Consider the following 7,695-nt stretch of genomic DNA (forward strand, 5'->3'; position numbering starts at 1 on the left):
TGAAGCTGTCTGTGTGCTTTTCTCCAAAGGGCACCATGTTTTTCTGACTGCACTTCTGCCCTGTCCCTGCAGCCTGCTGTTAGCAGAGACCTGGGAATCTCAGCTCTGCCTCTGAGCAGAGATGAGGCACAAAGGTCAAGTGGCAGCACAGGGAGAGGTGGGTCTGCTCCTGCTGTCTCTGCTCTTACTTGCATTGGGGCAATTGCTGGGTGAAGCATTTGTTCACTCCTCCTCTCCCCATTGTCCCTACTTGGCATTTCTCATATATCTCTGTATGGGTGACTGCTTGGCAAGGCAGTCATGTACCTGAAATTAAATACACTGCTCCCATATAGGTGAGACAAATGTATCTCTCCACTGTCCCCCCTTACCGATGGCTCTAGCTCAAGGGCTCTGTCTGGCTTCTGGCACAGCTGAGATTTGTTCAGCTCTAAGAAAAGTTACCCATGGGGCACTGGCCAGGCCTTCTGCATGTGTCACATGCCTTACCTGCCAAGGGAGTGGCTGCTGTCTCCAGTCCTGGGAGGGGTTCAGTGCCCTGGCTTTAGTCTGTGGTGCTGGGCTCACCATGTGTGGCTGACAGGTTCCACCCCTAGGACCTTGGCTGTTGCTGTCCTGATGCATTCCCGCTGTCTCCCAGGCACGAGAGAGTTTTAGTTATGCTTGGATGTGTCATGTGTCTCGTTTGTCTGCCCTGTGCAATGACTCATAAGGATGCTTCTTCCCAGAGCAGCCGCTAACTGTTCCCAGAGTCTATCATTTCCAAAGTATTTTTAATCTTTGTCCTTATTTATATACGCTATGTCAGTACTGTTGCAGACTGTTGCCTTTCTGTGTGTTACGTGAAAACACCACATTAAATGCTTTTATTTTTAGTGGGTTTGCTTGGTGGCTTAAGCAATTTCATTGGGACAACAAGGACTCCCATCCACCTTCAAAAAGAAGGAAATGTCTGCTTAGAAGGCCAGAGCTACTGCTCTTAAGGGGGGGGTGCTTGGTCAGGTGCTGCCCACCTGCAGGGATGGCACTGGCCTCCCACGGCACTAGGGCTCTAAAGCCTCTGGGATACTTGCATGATACAGGGTGCCCAGACAGGCTGTCTTTCCCTTGGAAGTATGAAGTTGGACCTCTTCTCTTCCTGTCTTCCCCCTGCTGTCATCCAGGGTGATGGGAAATCAGGTTTACAAAGAACACTTTATATAAATAATGGATCAAATGAATAAATTTTTCTCTGTAGGGCCATTCTTCTCTTGCCACTCTTGGCTGCTGAGAGAGGATGCTTTCTGCTTGCATTTTCTTTTCCTCCTTCTTAATAATGGCGTCTCAGATTTTATGCAGATTATTTCTCTGTGAAGTTCTTCCACGTTTGAAACGCCCTGGGCTTGCCTGCCATAGCTCAGACACTCATTAACATCCTCGCCATGCAATTGAAAAACAAGCAGGAGAAGGAGTGCGTTTGAAAGGGGCGCTGCCTTCCTGCGGGCTGAGCCCCGAGCCAGCCCCCTGCTCCTCCGTGCCTGCACTTGGGTGTCATGGGAATGGTGAGCCCCATCTCCCTGGAGCTCAGGGAGCGGGGGTGGTGGGCCTCTGTGCACTTCAAAGTGGGCATGAGAGTCTAGAGAGACATTTCTCTTCTTGAACGTGTTGAACAAAGGAATGCAAAAACTCACAACAGCTATCTTCAATACTGAAAATCCAAATATCGCCCCCCTGATAAGCTGTGATTCAAAGTGACAGCTTTATCTGGCTTACATAATTCAAAAACATTAGTAGGTTTTGGCTTCTGAAGCCACATTCCAAGCACTTATGCTTGACTGCGAGTGAAAGGGCAGTAGCCACTGGCACCCAACACTGGGTGCAGGTATATATTTAAAGGGGGAATCACTCATGTCTCAGTGTGTTTGCTTTGGCCTGTTGGTATGTGTGCACAGCAGTGGTGTTACAAAGCAAACAAGCAGTGCTCACCTTCATTAAACAGTTTTTATCTCAAATTGCACAGCACAGACTTGCAAATAAGTTCTTCAGGGTGTCACTGCTATCTAAATCAATTTTTGCAAGTTGTCTTGATTTTTTTTTAAACTGCTCTGCCCTGGTTTGGAGTTGAAATAAGATATTTTCTCTTTCTTAAATTATCATGTGTGGCTGGGAGCTGTCATGTTGCTGCTGCATCTCACTGCCTAGGGCAACAGTGTAGACAAAAAACATGACTGTTGCTAGCGATAGATATTGGCATCAGCCAGACCAGTTATCAGGCTTTGCAATCTCATTGGCTTGGATTAACTAATATTTTTTCATGGAGTGAATAAATTACCATGTTTAGTTCTGTTTGCTCATCTCCCCAGTGAGGGTTTTGTGTTGAAGCTCATAAACTGTTCAGGCATGTAGGTGCCAAGATCTCCGTGCTGGGTCCCACATTGACCCTACACTTGTGGCTCAGGGTGGGATCTCAACTGGCACCACTTCTCTGGCTCCATCCTGTTGCAGCCTAGCTTTGTTCCTGGGGAGTGCCCAGACATGAGGAATGTGATGGGGTTGTTTTGGGGCTTCTGTGCAAGGAGCTGCTCTCCCCAGCCATGCATCACAGGGTGAGGTTCAGATATTTCCCAACACCAGCCTTCAATTTTAGTCTGCATCAGAGGGAGACAAGCTTTCCTTTCTTTGCTGAATCACAGCTGGAGTGGTCATTTTTTGGCCCCCCTCCCCAGTTCCTCCTCTCCCAAGCTAAACCAGCTCCCCTGCCTTGCTGCTGGGGAAGATTTACAAATCCACCACCCAGCCCTCCCGTGCAGTGCCTTACATGACATTGAGATCATCTCCTTTTCCACTGGAGAGATCTGTGTCCCACTTGATGTTCTGCTTTTGGCTGAAGCCCCTGTGCCACTGGGAATTGTGATGAATAGAGGTGCCAGCCTGCCTTGGCCATCGTGGCTGCATGTAACCTGATGTGTGCACAGGTCTATGATGTGGGGGTGTCTGTGTTGACCTGTGGTTCTTTTAGAGTTTGTTTCTTCCAACCTTTTTGCTTACGAAGCTTGAGCCTTGCTTCCCTGTGGAGCAGGATCTCGGCAACCTCTTGCACAAAAGGCTCTGGCTCCATTGTGCCTCTGCCAGGCCGTTCTGCAGCGGCAGCACAAGAGGGGGCTGGCAGCACACACTGCGGGACGGGACCCCCTGCCCGCCGCAGCCCGGGGGCCCGCGCCAGATGTGCTGGGGGCAGGCTTGGAGAGCCTGCTCCTTCCTCCCTGGCTACATCTGGCAGATGGAGGAGGAGGGAAGCTGGGACTATAAATAAAGTGAACAAAAACATAAAGAGCACTGAGAAGGCTGGGGAAGCATGTCCTCAAAAATCAGCTCTGCAGCTAGCCCCCAGCATGGTCCTCCAGCTCTAAGGAGAGTCCCTCCTGCATCCAGGGCCAAGCAGAGTTGTCACAAGGCAAACGGAACCCTTTCCCTCTCTTTTTCAAGTTATTCTTGGCTGCTGGCATCTTCTTGCCATTCTTCAGGGTCAGACTCTGGTAGCCAGTCCTTAAGGCTCATGACTCTGGAGCTGGTGCTCCTTCCTGCAGAACCTGCAGCCTGAAAGTTCGTCTTATATAGTGTGGAAATTTGGGTCATGGAGGCAAAGTGGATATGGAAGGAGTTCCCTTGTCCCAGGTTGAACAGAATCTGACTTTCTTTCATTCTCTAGTAGCTTGTGACTCTGTAAGGGCTGGGGAAGGAGGAGCAAGGATGCACAGACACATGCTCACAACTTGGGGACTGACAAGGCACAGAAAGGCCATCTGCAACTGTGGAAGCACAATGAGCCCAAGCAGGCATGGAGCTTATTGATCACAGCCCAGCATGGGACCAGCTGCCAGCTAGCCATAAATATGGAGCAGAGGCATGCTTGTCTGCACCCAGGGCATCTTCATCAACAAAACAGGACAGAGCCTCTGCCTCCCTCTTCCATCAGGCTGAGGCGCTGAGGCACTCCTTATTTCTCAGGTTGTTTTCCCAGTCCAGAGATGTCAGTGCAATGGGGGGTGAAAGGGCTTGGTGGGAACAAGCTCTGTTCCTCTAACAACAGAACATTGTCTCTGCTTACCCCATGGCCAAGGTCATCAGCTGAGTCCTGAAAACCCACCTGCTCTTTCTGGGAGGCAGGGTTTTATGGCAGAGGAGCTGCAGTTTATGGCACCGTGGAGAAATATGTTGGATGTGCTTGGCAACAGCAAATGGAAAGTTAGTCTATTAAACAGTAAATTATCCCTCCAATGCATCTTCATTGAGGAGGGTTAATGAGTGGCTGCAGGCAGAGTGAGTGGGAAAGAGTGTGTGTGTGTGTATGCACAGCACGGATGTGGAACAATTGCTACATCTGGGGACCCTGGAGCCCCTGATCCAACAATAGCATTTCCATGTGCAAGGCGCTTCACAGACACCTCCTGGCGTGTGGTTTATTCAAACCAGCTTGCACTGCTCCACCAAACTCCCCGGCGGTCCGTGTGTCCAGCCGTGCTGGGAGCAGCATCTCCTCATCTGCATCTGGCTGCTTGGTGCAAATGTTCTCCTTGTGGGCTAGAGCAGCTTTTGGGAAGCCAGGCTGCAGGGCTCAGCCACACCACAAAGCAGGGATGCAGTGTCTTGCAGACTGTCTCTCTCCTGCTGTTCCACAATTGTTCAAGGCAGTGAGACAGACTGGGTTCCCCCTACCTGGATGGTCCCTGTTGTGTTAGACTGGGGCCAAATCCACCTGCTTGGGAGTCTTGGCACCTCCTGCATCATCTGAGAGCAGTCAGTGGATGCTGTTCCTTTCACTTGGTCCCAATGGTGAAGATCAGGCAGTAGAGCTGCTCGACTCCTGCAGTCAGTGGGGCCACCTTCACAGGGCAGTGCTGGCCATGTTTGGAGGGTGATGTTGTAGTGTTCACAGGGCAACACTGGCAGTGTCTAGCAGGTGATGCTGGCTTTGCTCACAGGGCAGTGCTGGCCACAGTCACAGGGTGATGCTGTTCGTGAGGGAGGGCTTGTCCCTAGAAAGACAGAGGAAATAGCACGTCCCAGCCCTGCCTGCTGCTGCTAACCAGGAGAGATCCACTATGATCCCAGTGCCCCCAGCTACCCGAGCACTCTATAATAGACCCATCAAGGGCAGTGTTGTGCTACAGGAGCCCCAGAGGTGCCCTAACGGGTCTGACACACAGGCCTGCTCCCACACAATGCTCTCCCAAGCCCAGTGTGTCAGCCAGCACAAAGGCAGCCTGGCCTCCCAGCATGAGCCAAGCTGGCCAGGCATGACAGATGTGGCCCAGGACAGCCTGGCAGCCCACCCTGCACAAAATCTCTGGGGGACACTTAGAAGCTGAAGGTTGTGGCCACTCTGCTCCCAACACATCTCCAGCTGGGTCTTATGGCCACTGCTCCCCAGACAGGTGCTGCTGGTGGAAGGAAGGGTTCAATGCACAGCCCCAGTGCAAGGGATGACAGATCCTGCAGCTGGCAGTGCTCCTCAGCAGGGAGGTTGGAGCAGGCACCATGCACCTGTGCTTGTGTTGGGTTTGTGTGGCAAGGCTTTGGTAGCAGGGGGACTTCTGTGAGAAGCTGCCAGAAGCTTCCTCCATGTCTGATGGAACAGTGCCAGCCAGCTTCAAGAGGGATCGACCACTGGCCAAGGCTGAGCTCATCAGTGATGGTGGTAGCAGCTCTGGGATAATGTATGTAAGAAAGGGAAAAGTTTCTGCAGAACACCAGCAGCAGCTGTAGAGAAGAAAGAATATGTGAGAGGAACAACTCTGCAGACACAAAGGTCAGTGAAAGAAGAGGGGGAAGGGGGGTTCCAGGTACCAGAGCAGAGATTCCCCTGCAGCCTGTGGTGAAGCCCAGGGTGAGGCAGGATGTATCCCTGCAGCCCACAGAGGTCCACAGTGAAGTAGAGATTCGCCTGCAGCCTGCGAAGGACCCCACACCAGAGCCAGTGGATGCCCAAGGGAGGAATGTGAGAAGTCCCTGTCCTGAGGAGGAAGAAACAGCAGAGATGAAGTGTGATGAACTGACCACAGCTCTCATTCCCCTTCCTCTCATGTCACTGGTAGGGAGGAGGTAGAGAAAACTGGGAGTGCAGCTGAGTCCAGGAAGATGAGAGGGATGGGGAAAAGTGTTTTGAGATTAGATTTTATTTCTTATTATCCTACTCTGATCTGATGAGTGATAAATTTAACCAATTTCCCCAAGTCAAACCTGTTCTGCCCCTCTTGGTAACTGGTTATCTCTCCCTGGTCTGACCTTGGCCTATGAGCTTCTGATTATATTTTCTCTCCCCTAGCCAGCTGAGGCGGGGAGGCACAGAGTGGCTTTGGGGGGCGCCTGGTGTCCAGCCACAGCTAACCCACCAGAACCCTACTGCCTGTGTTTTAAACACTTCTGCTCTGCAGCAGCCTGATCCCACCCTGAGAAAGGCTGAGCACTGCTGTGGACAGGTGACAGCCACAGCACTGCTTCAAAGCGTGGTACAAATGAAGAGGGTGTGCAGCCTCCCCTCTGCATGCCCAAATCCAGGGTACAGCGCACTGCCTTGAAGCCCAGGCATGCTGGAAGGTGCTATCATGGGACCCAGTGCCAGGCCAGCCCACGGGAGAGCTAACAGAGGCGAGCTGTGACCTGTCCTGGGTGGGAGGAAATGCCGGGATGCTCCCCTGGGGGGCTTGGCTTCAAATTGGCAGCAATTTTTTGTTTGAAGCTTTGTAGCTGCTTCGCATCTCTTTGCACGACAGGTCTGGCGCGTACCCTGGAACCCTTTCCCAGATCTTCCCATGGAAACTCCTACAAAAAAAGCTTTTGCTTCATTTTAACCAAACCCAGAGCCCATCAGACGATCCAGATGGTCTCTCTCTCTCTATCAAGCAGTTTGGCCCAAATCCCGGTGGCAGACGGCAGGACCAGGCCTCCCCTGATAAAGAAGTTTGGGGTTTATTTTTCTCCCTGCTCCTCATCCATATTCAGAGGAACCCTGGGATTTTCCCAGGCAGCTGCTGCTCTCTGAGGCCCACCCCATCAGGGTGCCTGTGTGACTTGGGATCACCCAAATGCACTAGGGGCTGAGGTCTCGGTGCAGAGCCTGCCCCCCACACTGCTGTCCTGGCTCAGCCAGCCCTTGCTGTGTTGGCAGCCCTGGAAGGGTGCTGCTCCTGCAGCTGGAGCAGATGCTGAGGGGTCAGCCATGGCTGGCGGCCCAGCTCAGTGGGATGCACCATGGTGCTGGGGCACGGGGCACTGGCTGTGTGGCAGGCAGAGGCCAAAAGCTCACAGGGAACAGCAGGAGCTGAGGTACCTGCAGGAGAAAATGTGGATGTCAGCCTGAGATGGAGTTTTCAGCTTTCCAGTCCTGTACTCCCACTGGAAGCAGGACAGGTGGTGGTGGGCTCCAGACAAGCCCTGCTGGCTCCTCCCTTTGCCAAGACCACAGCCCCGTGTAAGTGACTGGGTGTTGCTGCAGCTGGACGCAGAGGTGGATGGAGCTTGCTTTTTCTGCAGATCACAGGGGTTTGCCTGGGGTGAGTGCTGCAAAAAAATGGAGGAAACAAGATCCCTCATGCCCTTTCACCTTCCTGCCAGCACCAGAGGTAAAGGGCAGGTTAGGAAGACCTGGTTCTGCTCTGCCAGCCAAGGGGTGAAGGGGAGCTTGTGAGGGAGGGCTGTCACAAACATCACACTGAT

The sequence above is a fragment of the Fringilla coelebs genome (assembly GCF_963513975.1).
Source record: "Fringilla coelebs genome assembly, chromosome: 8".
Classification (NCBI taxonomy): domain Eukaryota; kingdom Metazoa; phylum Chordata; class Aves; order Passeriformes; family Fringillidae; genus Fringilla; species Fringilla coelebs.